At 44.3% G+C, this 16115-nt stretch overlaps 1 long non-coding RNA gene across 5 annotated transcripts in view; it reads right to left on the bottom strand.

Annotated features, from left to right (window-relative positions):
• Nucleotides 1-15772, bottom strand: part of LOC123619802 (uncharacterized) — a 36759-nt gene extending 20987 nt beyond the window's left edge. The window contains exons 1-5 of one of the 5 annotated variants that reach the window (XR_006728500.2): nt 15204-15772; nt 14142-14255; nt 12066-12221; nt 5598-5776; nt 5228-5444 (exon numbers count right to left, since the gene is read on the bottom strand). This is a non-coding gene — a long non-coding RNA (uncharacterized LOC123619802). The other 4 variants (XR_006728499.2, XR_012508522.1, XR_012508521.1 and 1 more) reach the window with 4 other exon arrangements.
• Nucleotides 15773-16115: the final 343 nt, after the last annotated feature.

Raw genomic sequence — 16115 nt, 5'->3', positions numbered from 1 at the left:
TACCTCCCCCTAAATTTTGCTGTGAACCTAAAACTGCTTTAAAAACTGAATGTCTTTTTTAAAAAACCCTACTTTCTTGGGTCAGCTTGTGACTCTAGATTCTTCTTAACTCCTGCAGAAATCACTTGCCGTCCATTAGCAATATTAAGACTGTACTAACATTTCAGAGCTCAGATGAAATATTTTGCCTTTGCTGTTTTATCACAAGTTGTTGGACTCCTACTGCAACTGATCTTAAGCAGAGAAAAGAAGATTGGAAGAAAATGACAGATCATCAAATCACAAAGAACTTGGGGGACTATGTCCTTGATGACTGAAGCTGAAAGTTTTCCTACTGATGTCACACTGGTGTCCCTGTTTATTTGCACAAGAGAACTTTTACAACCATTTAGATGGGGCACACACAGGGCAGGTATATAGACCTCTCCCTCCTATTGAGGCCTTTGGATAGCATGAGAGGTTTAAGACCTTAGAGTGCTGACAAGACAAACACACCTTACATGTCTGCCTCAAAAACGGTAATAAATGGAATGGGATAACATGCTTCATCCCATGGAATATTGAAATTTTCCCGAATGCAAAACTGCTTACATAGCTAGAGAGGAAAGTTATTTCAGTTTTTATGTCTAATTGCTGAACTGCTGAGATTTGCATTTTCCCATAATCAGTGCCTGGTGATGGCTGAAACATCTTGAGAAACAGCTAATCCAGCTCTCAGGGGAGGTGCCCCCAAGAACCACCATCTTCCCTAACCAGCAGTTTCTCCCACAGACACTTCTGCTACCACTCAGAAATGAGAGTTCTAGAAGGAGGAAGGCAAGTGAAATTTCCCTGTACCTGGAAGGGTTAAGCTCTGAGTCAATCTATAGCAAATGGCACACCCAGTTTGAGGTCCATGAGGGTGAAGTAATTAATCTGTGAGTCACATCACTGAATACATTCTATTCCACAGAATGTTGGTTAGCAACTCACTTCCAAACATCATGTCCACCGGCTCTGTGATACCCACTGTTTGAAGGTGAGATGAGCTGCTGATTTTGACTTAGCATCAGGCAATGAAACAAATCTGGCATTGAAATGGATTTGGGTTTTCACCCATAGATTTAGACTCTGAAAAGAAGTGCTACGTTGCATGATTCTATTTTCACACTGAACATGAGAGCCAGAGGGGAAGGACCACCTGGTACCCCTAGCTGAGGGGCAAAGGAGAGGCGCTTCTGAGAAACTTTCAGTGTAGGAAAAAGAAGGAAGGAAGGAAGGAAGGAAGAGAAGAAGGAAGGAAGGAAGGAAGGAAAGAAAGAAGGAAGGAAAGAAAGAAAGAAGGAAAGAATGAAAAGAAAGAAAAGACAAGGAACCGAGCTCAATGGCCCTCTTGTTTTATTATGTCATGGTTCTTTCAAAGGCTCTGACTATATGATTAAATTCTTAGCAACCGGCAGGACTTCATATTGATTGGTGTTTTTAACCACAGCCTTAAAAACCCAGTTATCATAACTACAGATCCTATTAAAAGAATCCTTTGCTTGTACGTCAGGAGGAATGAGCAGGCATGAGGGTGAGGCTATGTGTGTCTATCGCTGGGAGACAGGTGTGATGAGTTGCTGTTTTGTTGCTAGGCAATAGGTTTTATGTGACAACTATTCCCTTCCTCTGAAGAACTGAGTGCTCTTTTGTTTCATGAAGGCAGTGCATTTTCCTAGTATAAGAAGTACACACGGAGTTTACATTAATTCATAAGATTATAGTAAACAGGGTTTATGAAAGGGAATGCTATTCTATCTTAATTCCTTTGCTTGCTTAAAGAGACGTGCTTCTTTCCTTTCCTTATCTGATGACCATTGTTTGGCTTGTCTGGCTGTGGTTCGTGTGACTGTGAGTCTCTCTAAGCCTCTAAACTCTCCAGGTCAAGTAGTCAATTATGCCTCTGAGCTCCTCAGCAGAGCACATGTCAACATTTGGAAGTGTTATTAAATTTGATTTGATAATTTTAAACTAGTTAGCGAATCCTGATGTGAGCACTTTATGGTCTCTTCTATAGTCCTTCTTCTTTTATTGATTCTATCCTAATTTAGCATATGTGTTTTGTACTGACTATAGTCTCCCCCAAGGTAGGGCCCTAGATCGCTTGCATCCTTCCAGCCGTAATAGCGTCTAACTTGGGATGTAGTAGATGCTTAATAAATGCCTATTGAATAGATGAATGAATAGATGCACAAAGATTAATATAGTGTTGCATTTTCCAATTACATAGATTTTCAATAGATTCAAGGCAGGCTCCAAAAATAGTGAAGTGGCGATTGATTTATTATAGGTACTGTAAAAAGAGGCAGAAATAGAAATATGCTTTGTTTAGAGAACTTTCCTCCATAAAACCATACATTTTACACAGAAATACCAATCAAAAAATCTCAGGTATAGATTCAGAATATTGATATTCTTCTAATTTTAGTAGACCATGAAGTTAATTCCCAAAATGGAAATGGCTTGAGAACCAGCCCTGGGTTCCCTAAGGTAAGGTTTTCTCCTAAAGCAGTTAGGGCTTTGCTAGTATGTTACAATATAATCTTGAAAACGTATCCCTGACAACAGAAGTGACGTATGTGCTGGTCCTCCTCTTTGCCAGTGTAGGAAAACCTCTGAATGAAGTTTGTCTTTTGGGTTTCAGGAGATTAAAATGCTTCCCCCGCCCTATCCCGGCCACCTTCTAGGATGTCGATTTTTGTTCCCAAAGTATAACGGTTAATACTGACTGAGGGCCAGCTGCTGTTCTAAGCTCTTTACGTGAATTAATCTCTTTAATCCTCACCACAATTCTGTGAGGTGGATGTTATTATTGTCCATTTTATAGAGAAAGAAACTGACACACAGAGAGGTTAAGTAACTTGCCTAAGGACTCTGCATCTAGGATGTGGCAGAACTGAGTTTGGAACCCTAACTCCACTCTCCTAGCCCTTCTGTGACACCAGCTCTGAAACAGAGAAGGGGAAGGAAGTCCGAACACATGAATCATCACCACACCAGGTGGCCTCTCCACCCAGCAGCTGCCTTCCACACCTGCCCTCTCCTTGGCGTTGTTCTGGGCCGGTCCAGGGCTGATGGCTCACCTGTACCAAGGCGCAAGAGTCTTGCACATGTAGTGAATGCAAGTGTCACTTCAGTCCCAGAGCTCCCTGTCCCTGGACTGAGCCTATGCTGTGGCTGAGCCCCGCTTCCCTGGGCTTGACTTAAGACTCACGCCTCCAGACCTGCACTGTGAAAGCCTGGGACTGGCCTTTGTGGAGAGCCAGGAAGGCACCCTGACACCAACTGCCTCAGCTGCATCCTTACAGCCTCAACAGCATCTAACTTGGTGTCCACCAAGAGGAGGTGCAGTCCCTGCAAGGGCAAGCCTGGGGCTACACCCAAGGGGACGTGCTGACTCGCATTATAGAGAGAACATCATGGCACTCCAACCCTGCCAAAGGCTGCCAGAACATAACCCGCCCTCTCCTCCCAGGGGCGGGGGGTGGGGGGCAGGCACACACCACCCCTCACATACACACACTCACTCACTATGTGCTTTTATGTAACAGGGTTGCCTTCTCACAACTCTCTTTTATCAGCAAACACTCCTGAAGGTACGGCCCATACCTGCATTCCAAAGACCACGCAAATCACTTCCCTCCCTGCTAAAGGCCCTCACTCCCAGAGTGACTCACAGCAACTGCCAAAGAGTAGTCAGCGGTGGGCCCCACCCTTCCCACAGGAAGTGAGAAAGGGTATATAATTTTTCTCTGGGTGCTGCTGCACATGTTAAATAGGTGATTTTAAAAAGTGAGAGCTGTTTAAGAGGTAGTGACAGCTCTGAAGTACAGAGTCAGGGACCTGGCAGTAGCCTGGTAGAGGCCACAGGATTCCTATAAACTCTTTTTATGAACAGGGCTTTGAAATTCCAGAGCCCGCAGGAGGTGGCTCCCTCTTTGATTCAGCGGTGCTGTGCCACCAAGAATGCACTGAGGATTGGGGCACTCGGGACACCTGAGATGTGGGGTCAGAGAGGCAGCCCCAGGGGAGAATTCCAGAGCTGGGGCTGGGTTCTTTTAGCATTAAAAAAACAAAGTGTCATTTCTTCCAGGAACCTCCTGGTAGAGCCCTAAAACCCCTACTAAACAAGTGAACGTTTATGCACCTTTGGGACCCTAACAAAAGTCAGGGGGAGGCCATTTCTGAAAGGCCACAGGGGTCCCTGAGATAATATTGATGTACAAGCTACCATTCAACGGCGCTCATGACGTACCCCAGATCACCTGTTTTATTCCAACTATCCAGCTTAGACAGTCTCCAGGAATTGGGGCAAACCAATATTCCACTTATAATCTCTCCAGAAAGATGAAGGGGCCACCTACAAACAGCTCTAGAACCACACGAGACCACTGATACATGAGGAAGACACAGATCACGGTGCTGTAGTCACCCGGGTCTTGTTAAAATGCGGATTGGCCAGGGGGAGGGTGTAGCTCAGTGGTAAGGTGCCTGCCTAGCATGCACAAGGTCCTGGGTTCGATCCTCACTATCTCTGTTAAATAAATACATACATAAATAAAAAACCTAATTACCGTCCCCCACTAAATAAATAAATAAATAAAAATATGGATTGCGGGTAGGGTCTGAGGTTCCGAATTTCTCTCAGTCGGTACCAAGCCTGCTGGTCCGTGGATCACACTTTGAGTGTTGGGGGTACTAGAGAGCACTTGGGAAGGGGTGGTCAGTGGACCCTGTTAGACTTGGGGAGGCTTCCTGGTGCATGAGGGGCTGAGAGGGGTCCTGGTTGGATGGGGAGAAGAGGAAGACACCCCAGATCCACCTGAGGGAAGTGAGTGACCTGGAGAGTCCTCATCGTATGTGGCAACTGTCCCCTGTCACAGACAGGATCAGCCAGACATATATCCTTGGGGGAGTGGAAGTGTGTGAGAGGCTAGGAGCTTGGGGACTGGACTCTGCCATTTAGCAGCTGGGAGACTAGGCAGGTTTGAGAAGTGGGGATAGTAACACCAATCCCCTAGGACTGGTGTGAGGATGGAATGAAGCTGGACAAAGTGCTTAGCACAGAGCCTGGCACAGCACAAGCAGTCAGTAGATAGAATACTTGTTGATATTATTATTATTATATTATTATTATTATTATTATTATTATTATTTTATTATTATTATTTTATTATTATTATTAACATCTGAAAGAGGAGGGTTATATCTCCTGTTTATTTCTGAGCCTTGGGCCAACATATCCCAAAACAGATGGCTCCCAGCTGAAGCAGGAGCCCCCCTTTTTCATGAATTTCCCTTGGGGTGTAGGGCAGTCCATGATGCTGGGGTGGATGGGAGACTTGCACGGCCTTGATACCTTGACAAGAGGGCAGAAGGGCCTTGATTCCAGGCCCTAAGGAGGCCCGAGACTGTCCCTTTTCCTAGACATGAACAGGGAAAAGGAGTTAGCATACTCAGGACTAATTTATTGGTGGAAAAATTTACTTTAAAATATTCTAAATAAGCCTGTCCTGGCATTGAAATGTCACCATATGGCAGGCTCTCAGCCACACGGAACCAGGACACGTTCTAACCTGAGGTGCAGCCAGATCCAGGATGGGGATTTCCTAGTGTCAGGTTTTCTGATGCCGCATATCTCAAGGGCCCGCGAGGCCACACAGCCCGGCCTTCCAGGACAGCAAAAGCTGCGCTGAACGTAGTCACCGAAGCACCTTCAGCAGAAGTGCGGTGTTCACTTCTCCCAAATATTTCCCTTTGAGAGATAAACCAAGAGATAAATGGAAGGTATCAGGCAATGTCAAGCTCCAGCCAGGCCAGACCTCTCTGGAAGAGCAACTGGGAATGTTGATGAAATGGGCAGAATCTAAACAGCTATGATTTATTTCCCACAATATCTGGCACTTTTTAATCCTTTTTTTTCCCTCCTCCCTTTCTTTTTAACAGGGCAGAGCAAACAATCTTAAGGCCAATTGGCTGAGCAGTGTGTTTTTCTCAGATGGATTTGTTGGTGAAACGATGAAGTTTTTACATGGCTGTTATCAGTGCATCATTGCCACTCCAGTTCCTTATCTTTTCTTTCAAGGATTTAACCAACATGCAAAGATGACACAGGCCACCTCTTGTGCCCCTTCTTTTCCCTGGCACTGGCTGGAGAGCCCTATCACCTCTGGACTGTTTTCCTTGCCCCACACTTGCCCCACCCTCCGAGGTGCCCAGCCTCAGAGCGCCCCCCACCCACCCCGGGAGGCTCCCGCAGTGGCCTCTGGCTGACCAAAGATTGCTAGCTGGGAGCTCCTCCCACTCAGGGCCTTCCTGATGTCAGGTCTCAGGCCAGGATGACAACTGAGTCATCTCATCCTTGTTTAGGGGAGGGAGGAGGCCTCCCAGAGGCTCCCCACCCTTACCTGGGGTCACAGATGCATTTTAGGAGTGTATTTATCAGTTTGGCCTGGCAGAGATTAAGCAGGCAGTTAACAGAATACTTGTAGCAGCCACACACCAGGCAGAGTGTCAGGGTGTTGGCTCTACAGAGATGAGCGAGACATGGTCCTTGCTTCTGGCTGTTTCCAGGCCACCATGGATGGCAGATAAAGAATTCATGGTTAAACTGGAGGTGATGAAGGTAGAAGCAGGCTCTGGGCCCCAAAACCATGTGAGGGAATGGCCGACTCTGCTTCTGAGAGGTGGAGGCCTCCCAGAGGAGGTGACATCTGGGCTGTGCTATGGTCTGAATGTGTCCCCCAAATTCATATGTTGAAACCCGAACCTGCAAAGATGATGGTGTTAGGAGGTGGGGCCTTGGGGAGGTACTTAGATCATGAGAGAAGAGCCCTTGTGAATGGGTTTATTTAGCGCCCTTATAAAAGAGGCTCCTCACCCTTTTACCCCACGAGGACGCAGAGAGAAGGCACTAGTGCTGAACCAGAAGGAGGGCTCCCACCGAACCTGACCATACCTGCCCTTGACCCAGGGCTTCCAGCCCCCAGGAGCTGTGACAAATACACTGTTGTCATTTAGAAGCCACCCAGTCTGCAGCACTTTGTTACACAGCCGGAGCAGACTAAGAAAGGCTGTTTCTTCAGGGCTGAGTAGAAGTCTGCCGGGGGAGAAGAGGAGAAGTACACATGGGCCAGCGAGACAAGGATGTGAAGGCAAAGAGGTGGGTGTGAACCAGATGTGGCCTCTTCAGGGGCAGCATCGGGGTTGGCTGGCATGAAGGAAGGAATAGGACCAAGGGAAGGTGAGGCTGGAGAAGCACCATGGAGGTTAATGTGAGGGGCCGATGTGCATCCAAGGGGACACAACCTTGTCCGTGGGCAGTAAGGAGCTAACTGAGGACCACGGTGGCTCTAATGATGGGACCCTGAGACTTGACAGGAGGCATGGTGGTGTCGGGGAAGATCAGGTGAAGAGGCAGCTCAAGAGTTCCTGTTGAGAAGGGCCTGTAGTATCTAGTGCAGTACCACGCACTCCCGGGCGCTTGATAGGTTTCGTGATGTAGGTGACACGCCCTATGTGGTATAGGTGAGAAAAATATTGCAGTGAATGGTTACTCGGCTTAGCAGCCTTGTGACATTCTCCAGAGTGACTCTGCAAATTGCACTGTAAGTAAAATCCACTATCATTCTCTATGGCCTTATTATATGACTTGTGTACATGAAGTATGACCTCAAAATAAATGGGTTTGCCTGGTGAACAACCCATGTAATCTCTGGCATCTCACGGAACAATCTCCTTCACATGTGGGTACAGTCATTCTGTTGATACCAAGAGGGTACGTCAAGGGGACAGCCCAAACCAAAGCTTAGGGTTATCTGGAGAGAAAAGTCCTAGCAGAATCCTGATTCACTGGGTTTAAAAGACGCTGCCACAGAGGAAGTCACTGAGTCAAGAGTCAAGAGACTCTTCTGAATAGGTGGGTCTGTCTGATTTGTGTGGAATCAAGGGTGGATTTCTGGAGAAAATGGGGCATGAACTTTGAGCCCCTCACTTGCATGGTCTCCTTCCTGCAAAGGTCCTGTGCCAATTTTTTAATTTGTAATTTTACATTATTTTTCTTGGAGAGGCATAAATAAAACCTAAATCTGCCCCCGGGTATATTTCCAATCCGAACATGACATTAATCTTCAGCAGTAAGCAATTAGAGCCATGGTAATATTTAAGCATTTTATGATTGGAGATGGCTCCCAACTGTAAGGATGCCTTAATGGAAAGAATGAGGGGTTGTGTTCACGGTGCTGTAGATTCTGACTTCAATAGACACTTGATCTCAAAAAGTAAATTTGAGTAGGGGAGAATATAGCTCAGTGGTAGAGCACATGCTTACCATGCATGAGGTCCTAAGTTCAATCCCCAGTACCTCCATCAAAAAAAAAAAAAAAAATTACTCCCACCCACTGCCAACACACACACACACACACACACACACACACACACACACAGTAAATCTGCATTGCCAGGCCCAACTTTTCCAAATTCTTTTTTTTTTTTAAATTGGGCAAAACTGGCTCAGTAAGGGTGACTAGGCAGACTGCACTGCACTAGTGGATGCCTACTAAATGTGGTACTAAATTGTGGTACAAATATATTAGTGCTAACATGCTTGAAGTCCTTGGGGTTTTGTGTTGTTTTAATAATTCCAAAACACAAAACTGTTGCAAGAATAATTCAAAGAACTTGTTAGTTCTTGAACAATTTGAGAGTAAGCTGCAGGCATGATTTCCCCTTACCCTTAAAAACCTTCATGTAAATCGCCTACCAACGAGGATGGTCTTCTACAAAACCACAATATAACCATCAAGACTAGGAAATCAACACTGGAACATTACAACTATCACCAGCTCCATTCCATTTTTCACCAATTGTCCAAATGTCCTTTATAGACAAATGATCCAATACAGGATTAGGTACCTCACTCAGTTGTCAAGTTTCCTAATCTCCTTCAGTCTGAAGTGGTTGCTTGGTCTTTCCTGGTCTCTCAAATCATTGACATTTTGAAGATTATAAGCCAGTTAATTTATAGAATGTTTCCCAATTTGGATGTGTCTGATACATTCTCGTAATTAGATTCAGATTAGACATTTTAGTACGAATTTCACAGAAGTGATTTGCGTTCTTACTGTATCCCATCAGGTGACATGTGATTTGTCCCTTTATCAACGTCCCTTTATCAATGATATTAATTTCTTTGACAGCTCCTGCCTCAGGTTTATTGTACAAATAGCACAGGAGGACACCAGCTTCATGCAAACAGCAGTCCTTCTTTCCTCATATTGGCACATGGAGACCTTTACTCCAGGGCCTTCATGGGGCACAGGCACTTTTAGGAGGCCTGAGCGGCAGCTGGAACTGGAGCTGGAGCTGGACCTTAGTTTGAGTCTTGGCCTTGGCCTTTGGCCAGCAAAGCTTGAGACTCTTGGGGCTGGAGGCACCAGCATTGCATCCTGAGCTTGGGGGAACAATGTAGGCAAGTCAACTGAACTTGTGGCTAATGTTCTTTGGGATCTTGGGCTTGACCTCCTTGGGCTTGACAAGTACCCTGAGAGCCTTGGCATGTACACTCATGGCCTTGGCACTGTTGGCCTGCATCATCTTCAGACTCTTCTTATGCTTCTTGGCAAAGCACATGTTCCTCACAAATTTGAAGTCTTAAGAGTCATACTTTCATAGTTTCTCAATGCCATTTGTGTGCCATTTTCAGGACTGGTTGTGCATGGTGTGGTTCTTGGATGTGGCATGTCTGCACTGTAGCCCACCAAAAATGTTAACTTTGATCATCTGATTCAGGTGTTATCTGTGAGGTTTTTCACCATTAACTTACTAATTTTCTCTTTGTTTGAGACTATGCAAATATCTCATTCCTCATCAAACTTTTGTTCACTTGGTTTTAGCATCTGTTGAAGTTTCTTGCTTAAATTAATTATTACTATGATGAGTTACCAAAAGGTGATTTTATAATTCTATCACTCCATCTATAGTTATTGATTGGCATGCTACTAGAAGTCTGAGGTGTCTCTTCTCTCTGCCTATCTATCTATCTATGGCAATATTACTTTATAGGCCAACAAGATGTTCCAGATTCATCTTATACTTTCCCTGATTTAGCTGTGGAATCAGGGAACCCCAGTTGCTTTCAGTAAATAATGGGCTTTAGAAAACAAGATTTTGGTGCTAGGTGTGCTCATTGCTATTGGGGGTCTGTTTTAGGCTCTCTCAATAGTCAGAAGTTGAAATTATAGGTGTACATATACACACACATATATTGAAAACCATCAGTACATATTATCTCTAATTTCAATGCAATACAACATGGTTCATTCTAACATCTCCCCTTTCCATATCTGTAACTCCTCTTTTCAACAGTGAGAAACCTGATTGCCATTATCCTCAATATATGTACTTATTTGCTCATTCTTCTTGCATGAAAACAGTCTCCTGACTCTGCCAGATCACTGCCCTGCTTAGCACACCTTTGTGTGAGCCACTGATCCCAAGGGCTGTGAAATTGAATTATTAAAGGAAGGCAGGCCTTGGTTTCTTTTTAAAATGGGAATATGATGGATTGTGTATACTTCACGTTTGTAGACTGGCAGTATCAGCAACATGGATCAGCTTAAGAAAGTGACTTCGGAAATTCTGATTTTATGTCTTTCACTTTTCACTGGTAAACTTTACAAAAAACTTTATCTACAGGGATGAAATCCCCAAACCCCTGGGTTACTGAGACCATCAGGTCTTGGTAATTTAAATATGCATTTAAAGGGAAATCTTTCGTATTTTATCTAGTATTTTCAGATGTTTTGTAGTAAGAGTGTTTTCAAATTAGATTGTCTACCTTGTTACCAGAAATTTCAGTTCTGAACACCTAGTTTGAAAACACCTTGAGTAATTACTCTGAAAGGTACACTTCTACTGGCAAGTAAGTTGCTATGTAGCCAGGCCAAGAATGTATGCCACTGGCTCCCCTTGGAAACCTCCAGCTTTGGGAGAATGCCTGGGAAACCTCTAGACAACAGTAAAATGTCAGGCTTTTTCAAAGTCTGCCCATCTTGACAACCCATCCCTAGTGGTGTGAAACAGCTCCTTCCTAAAAGGCTTTTCATGCACCTGGGAAGCTGCCCTATCTATAATCTGTCTATCTATCTATCTGTCTATCTGTTTATCTATCTATCTCCCTTTAGTCAAGATTCCCACAGCAATCACCACAATGTTTCAGCCAGTCTTCTGTTATCTGGAGCTTTGAGAAGGGGCTTGTGACCAAGGACTAGGTGAAGGCATCTAATGATTGCCGACATTAGCCAGAGAAGGGTTTATCTTTCATTCTAGGCATTTTTAGGATTCCTGCTATAAAATACTACCATCATGAACCATCCTGCCCTGCCCAGATCCACCCAATGTAGTGTAACTCTTTAGTTTTACTGTCAAAGGAATAATCAAGACTCCCCAGTGCAAGGCACAGTAAATGGCCAGGAATGTTTCTGTATTTTAACTTGACAGATTTTGAGTTACATAGTCTTTGGACACAGCCATTATAGAATCAGTATCCAGCACCTTTCCTATTTCAGGTGTACCTCGGAACTGATCTTCAGGTGTTCTTTCCATGGTGTGCATTTCTTATGCTCCACTGATTGTTTTGGCAGGAACATTTAGCCTCCATCTTATCAATAATGTTTATGTTAAAATGTGCCCCTTTGGTGACTGTGGCATTCTGTAACAAAGATTTGCTGGCTAGGACCTTGTACAAGCAAGCCATTATTATAAATTCCCAAATAAAGCAGAGAGCCTTGGCATGCGTTTCATAGTAAAGTGAGCAATGTCAGTAAAAAAGAAAAAAAACCCTTAAACTTGCAGTTTTTAGACAAAAGGGCAAGTCTAAACATATTAGAATGCTGTGTGTATTAAATGTGGCAATTATCCCCCACGCTGCTGGAACCATTTGTTTACTATCAGAGAACAAGGACTGATGTCTGGTAAAATAATTTCCCTAAAAATTCAGCTGAAGTTCTAATTCTGGGCAAAGCAGAGATAGTAAAATACCTTACCACGGCAAGTAACAGGGGCAGTACCACCTCTCAGAACTGTTCACCAGATCCAAGGCCTCCATTTTTCTTCCTTTAGAACAGCACGGAAGGCCTGTCTGCAGACTCCAGGAAGCAGCTTTTCCACATCGTCTTAACTTCCGTTAGGTTCCACACTACCTGCAGGATGGGGATCAAATGCTTTAGTGTGGCTCTCAGGCTGCTGTGTGCTGACTGCCTGCATCTCTCAACACTCCCACAGCCTAAGCCCTTGAGCTTGGTGTTGCCTACAATCTCCAGAGCCTTCTCCAACGCTGCAGCCGTGCACACAGACTTGCATTCCTCTATGGTAGGAATTAATTCTCAGCTGCCTTGTTTGCTTGTTCAGCTCTTACCTCCTCTAGACTGCAAGCCACTCACAGCAGCTACCATGACTAATTTAAATTTATGTGTATGCTTGGGGCATAGAAAGAGAGCGAGTTATTTGTTGAATGAATGAACTCTTCAAAGGGGCCATGTAGATTCTCATAGGCTCAGATTCCAGGGTGGAGGCTGTGTTCACTTGCTTCGCGATATAGCAGAGGGCACTTTCATTACCTGCTACTACTTGGTTCCTCAGTTTTGTCAACAGAAGATGTTGTATTGAGGCAACAGTAAAGAGTCAGGGGACTGGCAGGTTTTCAAAAGCAGCCCTTTATTGGAGCAAAAAATTATCTGAGCCAATCACACCCTAAATTACTCTTGCTGGCAATAAAAGGAGTTAAAAGGATGAATCAAAACCATTATATTAAGCTATATTGGCATCCAGCATCTATTATATTACATGCTCAGTTCATATCACTGCATTTTTGTAGCTAATAACTTACCAGTTATTTTCAATAACTGATTTTGTATGTTATGTTATATATTAATTTCTTATATCATATTATGTATAACTGTATGTTTATTTCTTACCCCTAAGACACAAGTTCTATTAAAGACTGTTAGGTCTAAAAGTGTACATTACGGTGATCTAAAAAAGTGGGTATGTCTTATTTCTTTTCTGTTGAATTGGCTGCTCATTGGACTGAATCTCATAACCCAAACAGGTATTTGGGTATCAAGTACATGTTGCCTGAGATACATTTTTGAATTAGGAAAAAGTAGCCCCACCTTAATTGCATTTAATGATTTGCAAATTTCTGGAGATTCAGTTTACTTAAAACATATTGGGATCTGTAATGGTTCGCAAAGTTAGCATTTCTGTAGTAATATACACCTCGCTGTGCAAGACACACACACAAACACACAGCACATTTTATAACCTTATATTTGAAAAGAAGAATTAAAACCTTCTCTTTCCCTGACTAGCAGTAATGAGAACAATCGGCTAATTGATTAAGCAAGATCAATCAACAAAAACGAACAGCTTTAAAAGGTGAAAACATCCTCTGAATTATATTTTAAAAGAAATGCCTTTAATTTTTATTAATGCCTAGTTGTTCCAGTTCTTAGTTTTTGTGTTTGTTTTTCTTTTCTTTTTTGTCTTGTCAGACCATGTCATTCTCAATAAGAATAAAGGTCAGAGTTGGAGCTTGGGACCAGTAAGAAAAAACAGCTTATTATTACCATAAAAGCAAAGGCAATTTCCCTAATGCCTGCTTGTGAACCAGGCTCTTTTTGTTGACATGTTTTCAGAAAGCTCTATTAAAGAAAAATCAATCCCTTATACCTAATAGATGTTAAGTAACTATTTGTTGAGTAAATGACAGATACCATTAGAGCTGAAGCTGATATTTGGAAATGATTGTTTCTGAAGTTTCAATAGGGATGTTTAAAGTTATAGGTGATAATAAATGTCTTACTGTGAATTATTCCCTGACTATAAAATTTAGTACTGTCAATGTAGCCCTGTAAAAGGAACAATAAAGGAATAATCATCACAGCTAGGTGCTTTCCTTCTTAAACGTTCAAGGAAAAGGGCAAGAAAGATAACCAACCTTTTTTAACATCTATATACACCACACACTAATCCAGGAACTTCAGAGATCTCACTTAATCCTTGCAGCAAAGTAGGTTACAGATAAGGAAAATGAGTTTCAGAGGAGTTTAGAAACTCACACAACATCCAACAGAGAGGGAGGGCTGGGGATTGCACCCAGGCCTGTGTGACCTGGGGCCCTGGAGCCACTGCAGTGTCTTGCATTTGGAACTTCCATCAGGTAGTTCTGGAAGCTGTATAGGGGAAAGTGTAGAGAAATGTTTTGAGTCAGTCTTAAGACCAATTTGCTTCTTGGTTCCTAACCAACTAAGTGGATCTAAGTGAGGCCGCTTTGTAAACAATCCAGTCTCCATATCAACAGGCACAGCACAATCCAAAATCTTTCCCAAAACTTTGTACTACAGGTTTAACATGGTCTGTTGTTCAGGGGAAATAGACTGTTAAGACCCCTGGCACCATTATTTTCCCTTCCTAGCAATCCTTTTCTTAAGCCAGCACAGCAGCAGGACAAACACCTTCCTGGGAAATTATGACACTGACTGATTGATCTCATCTCCTTTTGTGCCAGACAAGACTGAATTTCCAGTCAGATTAAACAAGGAAAAAAGAAACTACAGAGCTTAGTACTCAAGGGCACAAACGTTGAAGTCAGAACACGTGGCACTGCCATCATGTTAATGTGTGACTTCAGCCAAGTTATTCAAACCCTCTGGGCCTTAATTTCCCTTTCTGTAAAATGGGAATAATAATGGTATCTAAGTCATGGGAATTTCATAAGGACTAAGTGAAATGTCTGTTAAGCATTTAAATGCCTGGCTTACTGAAAATACTTAATGAGTGATAATTTTTATTGATGCTGTTCAATAGTTACTAAGTTATATTCTACATACCTAACCGCAAAAGATCTCATGGCTGTGCGCTCAAGAAATCTCAAAGGCCTTTATTTCAGGGGCTTTGCAACCATAAGTGAACTGTGATTCTTGGGAGGAACACAGAACTCTTGACTAGAATCCCTTTCAAGCTAAGTTCTCATCCAATAGAAAGTGATGGTTTCAAATAGTCCTTTTCGCTTATCTTTTTATGTATGGTAGGACTTTTCGTGAATCACACGTTGCATTTATTCAGTAACTTTCAAACCAAGAGAAATGAAAGAACCTTGAAATTCAGAGCAGTAATACCACCTGATTGATTAACAGCCAGGAAGCAGGGAAGGCAGACGTGGCTCTCTGATCACTAAATGGAAATGCGGTGGAAACAAGATCCTCCTGCGACGTCTAAGGAGTGTTCTGTTCCTTTGGCTTCAGAGAAGGGTAAATGATAGCACCGAAGGGAGAGAGGAAAGGAGGCCCGGGGACAGCCGGACGGAGAAGGCCTCTGAAGGCTGGTTTAGCAAAGAGCGAGGTAAGGGTGGCAGAAAGGCAGGTCTGCAGAGGGAGCTGACAAGCGCTCTAGACAGGAAATGCCACCTGAGCGGCTTCGGGCTCGAGTCGCGTAACGTTCATGCCGTTTCTGTCATGTGGCTTCTGAGTGTCGGGCCATCCGGCAACTCCCTCCCAGAGGCGGGAATTAGTTCGGCTATCCACAGCCCCTTTCGGCCATACAAGCTCTTTCATTAAAATATAACCCAACTGACAGATTGCACAGGGAACACGGCGGCCCCAGAGCACCCTCGGAAAAGGTCGGGGTCTCGGGACGCCAGAACGCAGACCGCCTCCGACCGAGAGGCCGCAGGAAGCGCCCCTCCCCCGGGGCTCACCCCGCCCCGCGGCGCGCAAGCGTGTCCTCACCGGCAGCCGGCCAATCAGAGCGCGCGACCTAAAATAGCGCCGTATAAATGCGCGTGCGGCCGGCGCCGCCAGCTCAGAACCGCGCTGGGGTGGGGTTGCGCGCGCAGGTGAGTGGGGCGGGGTCGGGCCACCTGCGGAGAAGGGCGGGGTGGGCCCCCGCGCACCTGCTTCCGCCTGACGTGGGCGGGAAGGCAGTCAGCGGGGGCTCTCCAGCCTTGGCAGAACCTGCGTTTCTAGGGGAGTAACGCGGGCCGGCCGGACTCCACTTCCACAGTGCTCATCACTACCTCGTCTAACTGATTTCCT

This window comes from Camelus bactrianus, chromosome 8, assembly GCF_048773025.1.
Source record: "Camelus bactrianus isolate YW-2024 breed Bactrian camel chromosome 8, ASM4877302v1, whole genome shotgun sequence".
Classification (NCBI taxonomy): domain Eukaryota; kingdom Metazoa; phylum Chordata; class Mammalia; order Artiodactyla; family Camelidae; genus Camelus; species Camelus bactrianus.
Note: the sequence above shows the minus strand (reverse complement) of the source record. Positions and strands in the feature narration are given on the sequence as shown.